Source organism: Littorina saxatilis, linkage group LG7 (genome assembly GCF_037325665.1).
Source record: "Littorina saxatilis isolate snail1 linkage group LG7, US_GU_Lsax_2.0, whole genome shotgun sequence".
NCBI classification, from domain to species: Eukaryota; Metazoa; Mollusca; class Gastropoda; order Littorinimorpha; family Littorinidae; genus Littorina; species Littorina saxatilis.
The window spans coordinates 32758798-32772083 of NC_090251.1; the positions used below are offsets into that span (position 1 = coordinate 32758798).

Genomic DNA, 13286 nt, shown 5'->3' on the forward strand with positions numbered 1-13286 from the left:
ATTATGGACATTACATGTGATCTAATGATACATACTACATGCTCAAATCAGTAATAAGGGACAATCGGCACATCGCAAGAAATGCACGCGCGTTCACAGCCACATTTACAGATACTTCTGCAGCACGAACACATGGGCTACACACACAAACACACTGACACACATATGCGCGCGCGCACAAATACACACGCGTACTCATACAACCGCAGTCGACAGCATGAATACTTTTAAGCTTGTACGTACAGGCGAGTTTTAAGCCATATAATTATACGATAATTATATCAGATTTCAACCAATACAGCTAGCATGACAAAGCCATTAATGATGGTCTATCACTATCACCGCAAAACACACCATACTTTCATTACTGAGTGCCGCATAAACGACAAGAAATACGGCTGTTTAATAAAAACTACGTGAGTAAATATTGCCCAAGGCAACAGAGAATCCCTATCTGTCTCAATGGCAGCTTTGAAGCCGAGCTATTTTTCATGTGCTAATATTTCAATGATGCATTTTTTACAAACTTTGTCGCAGCCTAAATCCTAGCATAGTATTCATTTCTGATAAAACTCGAGCCGGAGAATGCTTATAGTTAAACAAATCTTGACGAAAAAATTGCTCATAGTTTCGGACTTGTAACAAAAGTGCTTTTCTTTCTTTGGCGAGGCTTCAATTTCATTGCCGAAAATAATACCAATTTTCTGTACTTAACTTAAAATCAATTCAAAATCAATTATTTCACTAACATATCAATATTTGACCAAAGAAAAAAAGAAAGCTAAACGAAAGCTTTATATTAATTGCTCAGCTGATCACAACAAAAATGCGCGGTTAGCACGGGCTGGCTGGCCGAGAAGGTGGCTGCCGGAAAAAGGGGAACAGCGGATTGGGTGGGGCTCTCAGCGTCTACCCTCCGGCTTTGCCGTGGGGGGTGTTAGAAAACTCGAACATCATGCGGCATCTTCTGGAGAATGGCTGGCTTGCTTGCTTGCTGGTTTGGCTGTGCTTAATCAGCATCGGTGAAAGTTATAATCAGTCATTGAGTCCATGAAGACATCATCTCATCGTCGTTGTCACAGGAACGCGTCTGTCGAGAATTGCCCGAGATTGTCATCATTCACGAGGGTGTCCGTATCTGAAACACACACACACTCCCAAATAAGCTCAAGACAAGAGAACCAGACAATGGGTTGTAAAAGAGTGAATACCCTTTCCTTTTCTCTGACTCCAAATCACTTCACACGTGCTCCTGTGCACGTGTTTCCGGCGACACACCATTCAGTCGCCGCTAGTGATTGGCCCCTCCAATGTTTGTCCGAGTAAAAACTTGATCAAAGGTATTCACTCTTTCACAATCCATACGAAACCGACATCGTTATGTTCGGAATTCGTCTTTTGTCCTCATCTCTGACCGCTAGAAACGCAAACCCTGAAGGTGTTCAAGCCCGTTTTGCAAGAGAAATGCCATTGAAAACGGCTGCAATAGTATCCACAAGGCATTGAGACAGATGGATGATTCATGGATGATTCATCCTACACTGCTACAGCTTTATACATAGTTATAAAACAGCATGCCGGTTTGAAAACAATCTTCAACGTAGATGTATTATGACAACGCGCAACTGAAATTCAGTGGTTCACTGTGCTTGACAGGTCCGTCTGTATTCGCACTTCAGGATAGGGCACACAAAAAAAATAGTCTGTGTACGGTAACCCGACCGACCCTATTTTTTTCGCGCGACCCTAGACTTGTTTTTGGCATTTGGAAAAAAAAATCGCAAAATAACGTAAAAATATGTTTTTGGGGGAACAAAAAAAATAATTAAAAATTCCCGACCTACCGACCCTATTTTTTGGCCTATGTTACCGTAAACAGACCTCTTTTTTTGGCCTAGTATATACATGTATGCAGGTGCGTCTACGTGTGTGTGTGTGTGTGTGTGTGAATGAAAGAAAGACGTGTGTGTGTGTGTGTGTGTGTGTCAGTATGTGCACGGTCTGGGCTTTTATGTGCATGGTCGTTTTCCCCGCCACTTCATGCAGTCGTAGGAGAAGGTTGCCTAATATGGACCGGCTCCTAATATGGACCACCTCCTGTTGTGACAAACTCACGGTGCTAGAGCGCTCAAAACAATTTTATTCGCTGTGTTTACCCTCTCTGGATAACTTGCACATGTCAAACAAGTTTCAGAAACACAAACAACAAAACCGTTAAGGTTTTTCTCTTTATTACAGGGTGACACGAAAAAAACAGATCCCACCAAAAGTTTAATATTTTCTGAAATAATCAGCCGATTCTTTTATTTTTTCAGGTGAGCCAAGCTGAAATGATGTTCTAACAGCCCACCAAGTTTGAGCTTCAAGATGTCATGGACAACGGAGCATAAGACATTTATAGTCGAGGCCTATTTTCGGTCGAATTCTATCCACGCTGCTCAACTGGAATTCAAAAGACAGTTTGGACGTAGAGACTTTCCTGTTAAATCAGTTATCTATGGATGGAGGGATAAGTTCAGAGACCATGGGACTGTCAATAACCTCAATAGTAAAAACCCTAACAGGGGATCCCACTCTGGTCGACCTAAATCAGCAAGGACACCGAGGAATATTGATTCAGTCAGAGAGTCTGTTGTGCGCAGCCCGAGCAAATCTGTTCGCCGGCGAAAATAGGCCTCGACTATAAATGTCTTATGCTCCGTTGTCCATGACATCTTGAAGCTCAAACTTGGTGGGCTGTTAGAACATCATTTCAGCTTGGCTCACCTGAAAAAATAAAAGAATCGGCTGATTATTTCAGAAAATATTAAACTTTTGGTGGGATCTGTTTTTTTCGTGTCACCCTGTACAATTTTGGCAGCGTTCACTCTAAATTTGACGATCAAAACGGACTAGTTTCAAGACGGAAGGGGGGGGGGAGGGGAGGCATGATCGAGTCTTAATGCTGCATACAATAGTTTACTTTCCAGACGAATTTTTTTTTAAGGGGGGGGGGGGGGGGGCAACCGTCATCAATCCGGTAAGAACCTCTCGATCATAAACAACTGCCTTATTTGTTTACTGGTTTGAATTGATGTTTGAAATCAGTTCTCATAAGAAGATCAGCTGGTACTATGAGCATCGCTTTTCTTTCCTTTTTCTTTCTTTTTTTCTTTACTGCTGCTTCGGACACAGTGCAGCTGCTTCACGTTCAATTAGGACGTATACCTCCGGGCTTTGTGAGTCAGCCGATGTGGAAAGTTAAAAACAAATACCACTCAGATTGTTTCCAAAACAGTGTTCGAGTTCTGACTCACTGTGTTCCCTGTTGCCGAGCAAAAAGTGAAACTGTCATTACCAAACATCTGGCGTGTCTGCGTCCAAGGTCGGTGGAAGTCAGTTGAAAAGAGGTACTGATCAATATTTTCCCTCGTTTTTACGCCCCATGAATTTCCATACACCAGTGCTCCATACACCAGTGCTCCATACACCAGTGCTCCATACACCAGTGCTCCATACACCAGTGCTCCATACACCAGTGCTCCATACACCAGTGCTCCATACACCAGTGCTCCAAGTCTGGTTGACTGCCAAACGTGCAGTAGCAATCTCTAATCACTTAAATTGCACTAAAACATTCACAGGGGGGAAAAAACAAACTATTGAGCCTTGCCGTGAAATACGTGACAAAACACTCATCACTTAAAAGTCTCGACACTGCACCTCTCATTCAACACGTGTTGGTAGCAGGTTTTTTTTCTTTCTTTCTGCACTTCACCTTTGATAAATTCTTCAGCGACTGAGCACAAACAAGCTCTCTGTGTCTTTTTGGCTCTGTCTCTCTATCTCTGTCTCTAGTTTCTGTCGCTCCGGCCCCGGACCCTCACTCTCTGTCTGTCTGTCTGTCTGTGTCTGTCTGTCTGTCTCCCTGTCTCTGTCTGTCCGTCTGTCTGTCTCCCTGTCTCTGTCTGTCTCTCTCTGCCTGTCTCTCTCTCTCTGTCTGTCTGTCTCTCTCTCTGTCTGTCTGTCTCTCTTTCTCTGTCTCTCTCTCTCTCGTAAGTTATTGCCTGAACCAGTCTAAACATCACGATGCACTGATGGCATTACTGAGGTCAAATTGACATTTTTCTCTCAGGTTTCCAAAGTAGGCCTATTGGGTTTTTACTGTACCCTTTTTAGGACAACAGGGTATACGTATGACTATGAGAATAGGTTTTGTCAGCAAAACGGCCCGGGGTCTGCACATTGCACAACGGTTTTGCAAAACAGCCCTATGGAATGCATTTTTCAAAAGAGATTAATAGATGTGGGGCAAAAGATAAGACAGGTAGATTTAAAACAACAAAAAGGCTTCCTGTTGTTGACAATACTTTTAAGCACGCAAGAAAGCACACACACACACAGACACGCACACACACGCACCAAATTATGTGGCCGCTTTATTTAACAGCACTGTGTCATTGTGAGTCAGACAAACGCATGCTCTTTATTTCCAAACACAAAAACCCTCGCACATTATTTTGCACAACGCAAGATCAGGCAAAGGTGACGGGAAAATAATTGGTATGAAATTATAACGTGGCAGGTGGGACAGGGAAACAGGTTGATAATATAGCTTGTTGAAAGCCTCGGTAAAATTCCACTCGTGCAAAAACACGAGTGTACGTGGGAGTTTCAGCCCACGAACGAAGAAGAAGAAGAAGAAGAAAGCCTCGGTACAGCGACAAAGTTTGCCGTCATTTGGACAGCTCTACCGAATTCTTTTCACGACGGAGGGGAAGAAGAAGAAAAGGACAGCCCATCAAACTTGGGAAAGTTGGCGAAACGTTTATGGACCCCCAAAATGCCAGCAATATCCCCCTATATTATTTGCAACAAATCAGACAGTTGCAAACAAGTGCAGATGTCCGTGTACAGGACTGAAATTCAGCTTTCCCCTTCATTCAGCATTCCCCTTCATTCAGCATTCTGATTCGGCCTCGTTGATCTTGTATAAACCAGGGCCGGATCTGGGGGGGGGGGGGGGGGGGGGGGGGGCCCCCCCCCCCCCCCCCCCCCCCCCCTGGCCATCCGATGTACCTCTCAGAGAAAAGAAGAAAAATTATGTGGACTTTTTAAGCTCTTCCCCCAACTCCCTTAGTTTATTTGGTCTTCTAAAACTATTTCAAATTATGAACAACATCAAGTCGACAACGGCCTGCCCTCCCCGTTATAAGTCCATCATCATAGGCCACAAGTCAGGCCACAAGTCAAGTCACACGCTACACTATAGTATCAGAGAACCAACAAGATATCACCTGCGCTATCGGGGAACCGATGTTTCGGAAAGGGACTGTACTGCACACTGTGAGATCAAAAGGAAATACCTGGGTAAGTGACTATTTTTTTATTTTTTTTATTAAACTACAATATTATTTTCCTCAATCCTTACCATGTAGCATTTCCATTGGTAAACAAGTGCACTAGGTAGAGGAATATCATTCACCATCCATTTGGCAGTTGCCTCACTGAAGTATAGTGTCATTTTTTAAACCTCAGTTGCATGCAGGTTTGCTTCTACAATTATTTTTTGCCTTTTTTTCTTTCTTTTTTTTTGTTTGTGTGTGTGTGTGTGTGTGGCTTGGAGCAAACCTTCTTCAGGGCCGGACTACCGGGGGGGTTATGGGGGTTGCGCAACCCCCCCCCCCCCCCCCCCTAGCCTAAACATGTACCTTACTTATTTAATTATTTTTTTTATTATTGCTTATTTTATGCCGTTTCATGCAAGGAGCGACCATTTTCCTATCTCAGAATATGACCTACCCGTCAGCTTCAGGGGGCTTCGCCCCCTGACCCCCACAACGAGGGGGGGGGGGGGTGGGTTCTAGGGTTTCCGGACCCCCCCCCCCCCCCCCCCAGCCAAAAAATAATAATATTGAATGAGGTATGCATTTCTTTATTTTACATTGAGTTTCAATTTTTGGGGTATTAATCAGTGACAAAATCAGAAAACTGACCATGATGATGTGGAAAGGGCCGCTATTCGTTGACACCGGTGTAACACGAGAAAATATTACCATTTTTGCGTACGAGATTTTTACTGGAAGTAAAAAAAATGGGGAGTAAAAATTTCGTGGAGGGAGTAATTTTTTCGTGCCTTGGGGAGTTCTTTTCTCGTACGAAAAGTGTACTCGGAGTAAGAATTTCGTACGAAATATTTACTCCGGAGTAAATTTTTCGTGGAGTAAAAATTTCGTGTTACACCGGCCGGCCGAGAAGCAATGTCCCTATAACGTACGTAACACTCCCAAACCAAAACTTTGTTAGGCTTAACCCATGCACGTGCGTGCAACCTTTAAAATGTCGTGTTTAGTGGTCGGTGCGTGTGTTATGGTTGATTGACAGCAATAGCATACAAATTTAGTTGACGGGGTTCCCTCCCCTGCCTTTCATCTCCGAGTCCAAGAACTCTTCTTAAAATTAAACTTCATATGGCTTGATTCAGTTTATGCATTGCCTTTTTGTTGGTTGGTTCATATGATGGTTAGTTAGTTTTTATTGCTCGAGAACCGCAGCCAATTGTTCATGTTGTTCATGTTCATAATCACCGATTGGCTTATAAACAAACCGACTGCAGTAAATTTAAAGCCACAGTACTTTACACAGAAAACATGTTAACTTTCACTAATCTAAGACAAACACTTTAACCTTGTTCGAACCATGAAAAATACAGACTGATGGCTACATTGACAGCTCAGCTACAGTGTGCCACAAATATCAGCACAGTACCCCCCCCCCCCTCACACACACACACAATAACACACACACACACCGGCATAACCACCACCACCACCACAAATGACAACCAAAACTAAGCTTCTTCCAATCTTTAAAAAAATGAAATAAATAAAAATATAAAGAAACCTTGTTCCAATCATGACGACTCGCTGGAAGTGCGACGTTTGCTGTTGTTGTTGACGAGTTTTTGCAGCGTTTTGCGCGTGTGCCCGCTGGGGTCATGTCTGTTGGTGTAGGATGTGGCCTCTCTCTTGCTCCGGCCTTTGCCACTGTGACTGGAATGCACATACTTATGTTGCTCCATACTCATCACGTCATACTCATCCATGTAGTTCTCCACGAAGTGATTCGACATGTTTTCGCTTTTCCTGGGGTGTAACTTGGCAGTTTTAGACGTCGTAAAATGAACGACTTTTAGCTGATCAGTGCTTGCTTTTGTAGCTAGAGAGAATCCCTTTCTTCAGTCTTTCAAGGCGTTTCTCGCGATGCTGATAATTATTTTGACACCGGACGTTCAACAGAATCCCCACAGTAGAGCTTGAATGCTTGGAAGAAGAACAAAACAGTATCTATATTTTGGTGCTGATTTCAGCTTCTCTGTCAAGTTACTGGCACTCAATAATCTGAAACTGACGAAGCAAAAAGTCAAAGATTAACAGTATTCGGCAGTAGGGCCTACCTATCAGTTTGAATACCGAGTGGTGGAGAACGAGAGACTCGGAGAGCAACTCGCCAAACTGACCAGCACAACTTGACTGAGAGAAGAAATGGAAAGTGGGTTTCGTACTTTCTGCTTCTGTGTTTTTATGTCTACATCAACGTGAAAACCACGTGATAAACCCAGAGCCACAAAGCCTAGTGATGTCATCCTTGAGAGAGACGTAAAAATAGCCGCCTAAGCCAAAGTGCGTCATCCAATCGAATCCTCTAAACGTCTGTCCGTCAGCAGTGCAGTGGTTCATTTGCATACACACCGCCCCCGATAAAGAAAAGACCCACAGGCACTTGCGATGGGTGACAGTACTTTCAGTTTCAACTTCTATATTGTAAACTTTTGCAGAAGATGTGTTGTAAAATTGTTAGAAATTGGTAAAATTCAAGAACAATGTCCCACGTTAACTCTCTCCGACAACAGTCTGCCGTGAGGGTTGGTTAAGTTTCCTTGATGTTCCTTGAATACGAATCCAGAGTTTACGAAATGAAAGTAATTTTAAAGTCAAAATTATCTTGTTTCTTTATATTTAATTTTTTTTAAGCACGATTCTGTCTCAATTTCAGCACACTACGTCTCCGAAGTTTGGTACCTGTCAAGATGCAGCTATCTGGAATTTGGGACACTGATCTTAAACATTTCTCAGAATTTTTGTTGTTGGTGAGACAAAACTAACAACAATTACACCCATGAAGATTTCTTGTGCCTGACTGACAAGCTTGCGTGTTGCAGATTACGTGCAATTAAAAGAGAGAGGGCGAAAGCGACTTTAGCTGAATCACATGAGAATGGGAGAGAGTGACAGCTGTGTTCAATCCTTGGCATTCATATGTCAGCCTGTCAGTGTCAGTGAGCTTGAACATCATGTGTCAGCCCTACTCATATTTCTTTCTTTATTTATTTATTTGGTGTTTAACGTCGTTTTCAACCGTTCAAGGTTATATCGCGACGGGGAAAGGGGGGGGGGGTATGGGATAGAGCCACTTGTTAATTGTTTCTTGTTCACAAAAGCACGAATCAAAAAATTGCTCCAGGGGCTTGCAACGTAGTACAATATAGGGCCAGAGACATAGATGTATACATGTATGTCTCTGATAGGGCCTATGACCTTACTGGGAGAAGGCAAGTTTCCAGTACAAAGGACTTAACATTTCTTACATACTGCTTGACTAACATCTTTACAAACATTGAATATATTCTATACAGGAAACACTTAACAAGGGTAAAAGGAGAAACAGAATCCGTTAGTCGCCTCTTACGACATGCTGGGGAGCATCGGGTAAATTCTTCCCCCCTGATGACGCTTTGTAATCAATACACAACTGATTCGTTCACATAGATGTAGTTCCCAACATCCCTCATCCCTCAGGTGATTCCCACCCACCTCTAAAATTCCTTAAAGCACCCAATGATTCCGATGTGTGTGTATGTGTGTCAGTGTGTGTGTGTGTGTGTGGGTGGGTGTGTGTGGGTGGGTGTGTGCCGTATACGTGTGTGTGTGTGTGTGTGTGTGTGTGTATGTATGTTTGTGTGTGTGTGTGTGTGTGTGTGTGTGTGTGTCATAGTGCGAGTGAGAGAGAGGAGGGAGGGGGCAGAGAGCCATTGAGAGGCCCCCGTGATTTTATGGTGCTGGCAGCCTGTTCTATCAAATTTTTCAAACAACATTATATTTTGAAACGATAATAGAATTCTCAGCAGAAATCTTGTTAATGATGGTTTAAAAGAGTGTAAAATAAGCCTTTTCGTGTGCCTGTGTCCGACGCGTCTTATGTGTGGAGGATTCAGAGAAGGGGGCGACAAAGTTTATAGCAGCCGGTCAAACTTCCACCCATAAAATCACGAGAAGCTGTTGTCACCGCAGAAGGTTTCACTTTTATATTGACAAAGGATTGGTTGAAACTAAGACGTAAGCGCCCCAAAAAACGTTGCGCATTTTGTTGTTCTACGCATGGTCGAACGTTCTGGTTCGTATCATCTAGTCATAACCTAGCCATGCGCTCTGTAAACAGGTTATTAGAGTGAAGACTGGCAACAGATTTAGATGAAAAGAAATAGGGAATCTCTGTTCGAAAAATCGGTCAGCTCCTGCATTGGTTGGCATTTTGTTAATCGTAAGTCATGGGTATAAGAATCGGGCTAAACAAAAGGATCCGACTATGTGTGTATCTATATAAGTAGATGTGTGTATCTATACTGACAAGCTCAGTAGTAGAGAATCCCGTGCAATTTTCCCACTAATACAACATCGCCCACTTACAGCTAAACAAGAATTCATAACAATTTGGTTTGACTGAGAAATAAATAACAGTGCTTAGCGAACTGATTTTATTGAGCACCTGTTTTCTCATAGTGATCCTTAACTTTTTGTGAGTAGTACATTTAACCCATATAATTATGGTCAAATTTTTTCTTCAAACAAAAATTGCTTGTTTCCATGGCATTTGGTCTATAATTGACCTATTTCATACTCATTTGGAGTAAAACTTTGAAATTAGTGAGTTTAGAAGACAAAACGTTACCGTCCCATATATATGGGACAGTGGGCACGAGAGGGTAGGGGTTTTCTTACTGTCTCACATTACATATAGAAAAGCAAAAATTACAGATGATCTGAACTTTTATTGAAATAAAATCATTCAAGATAACATAAACAAGTCACACAACTGAATTTTGAGCAATTGTTGTCTTTGATAAATGGGAAATAAACTGTTCATTCTAACATTTTGTACAGAATGAAACAAACTGTGAACACAATTTGACGTTTCGTTTCTGACTCTGGAAACAGTCGGTGGCTTTTGTCATTTTGACTTCAATTCAACAGAAGAATAGAGTGTTGCAGTCGTGGTTCACATACGTTGAAGAACATCATTTAGTGTAGTATTGCCGGAAGCATCGGTCATGAACCCCGACCTTGCATTTTGAGCAACGGTGCTTGGTCTTCTTGCCGCAAGCTCCGCATCTCAGTTGTGTTGGCCATAATTCCACCAGATGGTCCAGTCGGTCAAACCTGATCTCGTCCAAGACCCGCTTGTCCACAGAAACGTGGCCTCTTGGACGGCCAGGTGCTGCATGGTGTGAAGCGCGGCCAAGGTAGACACTGACAACTCGCCTGCGGATGGCGAGAAGATCCAGCGGGTTGTTCTTTGCAGCCTCAGTTGCTCCGGTACAGATGCCACACCTGTTGGATACAGACGTCTAGGCCGTAGGCAAAGATGGCCCACCACCACTTCTTCGAGCGTATGGCAACCATGTACTTACCAACGTTCTGATCAGTGCGATCAACACCTCCCATGGTTTGGTTGTAGTGGCGAATCAGGAAGGGCTGTGGGAGTTGAACTTTCCTGGACTCTGACCTTGACCACCTCTTTGCCACCTGAAGTGGATGTACCCCAACCTTGTTTGAGACGACGTTCACGATATTGTTGTCGTTCCATCGCATACAAATTGTTTTTCCACGATTACTCTTTCATCTGAAGAACTGTCGATGTCAAGTTCATAAGGAGGCCTGGGTTTATTTTTCTGCCGTTGACTCTGCCTGCGCTCAGTGGAAGTTGCAGTAGTGGTCCGAGAGGTCGAGGGTGCATTCTAAACTGAAACCGCAATAAACATAAAATTAGAGAGAGAGACAGAGAGAGAGACAGAGAGAGACAGAGGGAGGTTTGGGCGTTGGATTGATAATTCCACTGCAGATAACCCTAGATCACTGTTTTACACACTGAAGCTTATGTCCAATCTTATTCTTTCTTCATCTGAAGACCTGTCATTTTCGGGTTCATAAAGTGACTGGCGTTGACCATTCCTAACAACTGTGGCAGAACGCGGCAGGCGCCCGCGGCGCAGCTGACGGCCATTGAGGTTGGAGACTGTCCCTTCCCCGTCTTCTTCAGTGTCCTCAGGCACAGGAGGTGGCTCATCAATGAAGACAGAGGCTTCCTGGACACTGCTGTCATCTTCCAGCATTGATAAGAAGCAAATCCTTCTTTGTATGTGTTAAAAAAAAAACTCTCGTGCCCACGGTCCCATATGGGACGGCACTTCAGTCAAACACTCACAGATGCAAGCAAAACTTTTTTTTAAACAATCCGCGAAATCCATATTCAGATAACATCAGTATCTCCATTATCTATTCTTTGTTTGATATATACTGAACTCCAAAAGAAACGCAAGTTAAGAGTTATTTAAGGTTTTGTTAAAATTCATGCACTAAAGGTGGGTTTCAGGGGAAAATTCTGCACGAGCATGAGTTAGCATAGTGTCCTGCACGTAGCCTGTGAAAATCATGTGTGCAGCGCCCAGAGTGCGCTCTCTGCAGCGTTCTGAAGATTGAGACTGTTTTTCGCTCGCGCAGCCCACAAAAAAGCTGCCAGACCTTATTTTTTTCGTTAACAGTACTCAGCTCACACAAAGAACAAAAACCTGTCTCCGTCCACTGTCTGAAATCAGCCATTTGTACAGTAGAAGCATGCCAAGACTGAGCGCCATTGACCGGGAGAGAGCAATCGGGCGATTGCAAGCTGGAAATCGCCCAGCTGCCATTGCAAATGTCATGGGCGTGGCAACCTCGACCATCTGTCGTCTGTGGACCCGATTCCAAGCCAGCGGCAGCACCCGGGATGGCGCTAGAAGCGGACGACCTCGTGTGACTACTGCTCGCCAGGACCGGGTCATCTACCGTCAGCACCTGCCCCAACAGTTCCTCCCGGCTACAGAAACCTCCAGGAACACCGCCAACCGCCTGGTGCGCTCCATGAGAGCCAGATGTCAGGCCCTTGTCAACGCCAATGGGGGACACACGCGTTACTGAGCCTGGCGATGAGAACTTTCTTTCGGTAACGTTTTTTTGTTAGTGACAATCAAAGAACATTGCCCCAACTGAAGATGCTTTGTACCAATTTTCGTGAAATTCGTTCGATTCGATCTCGTCAAAATGAAATGGCAAAGAATGAGATTAAATTTCTTAATCTTGCGTTTCTTTTGGAGTTCAGTCTTGGTAAATAAAAATAACAACTTACCTTTTACTGCTTGCCATTCTGCTGCTCACCAATTCAGACCAAAAAAATGCAAATGGCTGCACCTGTGTGAAACGCGAATAAGGGAGATACATATCCCGTTCAACACGAAAACTGGACACACGTAGCCTCCCTTGATATGTCTGGGGAATGATAACCACTTTATTGGGTTCAGTTAATTTATAATCTCCACTAAAAGATAGCGTCCCATATATGGGACGGTGGGCACATATGGGTTAACTACGTGTGTGTGTGTGTGTGTGTGTGTGTGTGTGCGTGCGTGTGTGTGTGTGTGAATACGAATACGAATAAACTTTATTGTCATGAAACGTAGTGTTTATAAGACACGGGAAGATAAATAACCAAATGATTACATTGTTTCTTTTTTTTGGAAGCAATTATATACAAATTCTCCCAATTTAGTTTGTACTTTGTCTACATGCAAAAGTTGACTTGGTACATCATATGAATATATAGGTAGATTAATTTCACTCATGAAAGATTTTCGTAATTGGTTGTTTTCTATGCAGTGTGTGTGTGTGCGTGCGTGCGTGTGTCTGTGTGTGTGTGTGTGTGTGTGTGTGTGTGTGCGTGCGTGTGTGTGTGTGTGTGCGTGTCAATGACGGTATGTGTGTTGTGTTTGTGTGTCAATGTATGTGTGTGTGTGTGTGTGTGTGTGTGTGTGTGTGTGTGTGTGTGTGTGTGTGTGTGTGTTTCAAACAAACACGCAAATAAGCCAACAACAGCAACAACAAAATGCGCAATTGATTGGTAGAAGATGGACATCAAATATTCTCTCTCTCTCTCTC

General features: G+C 43.4%; 1 long non-coding RNA gene across 1 annotated transcript; it reads right to left on the reverse strand.

Moving 5' to 3' along the window:
- Positions 1-9653: 9653 nt before the first annotated feature.
- On the reverse strand, positions 9654-12947 carry LOC138971206 (uncharacterized). The gene is made up of 2 exons (XR_011457196.1): positions 12481-12947; positions 9654-11058 (listed from the first exon to the last, which is right to left on the reverse strand). It is a non-coding gene; the product is annotated as an uncharacterized lncRNA (long non-coding RNA).
- Positions 12948-13286: the final 339 nt, after the last annotated feature.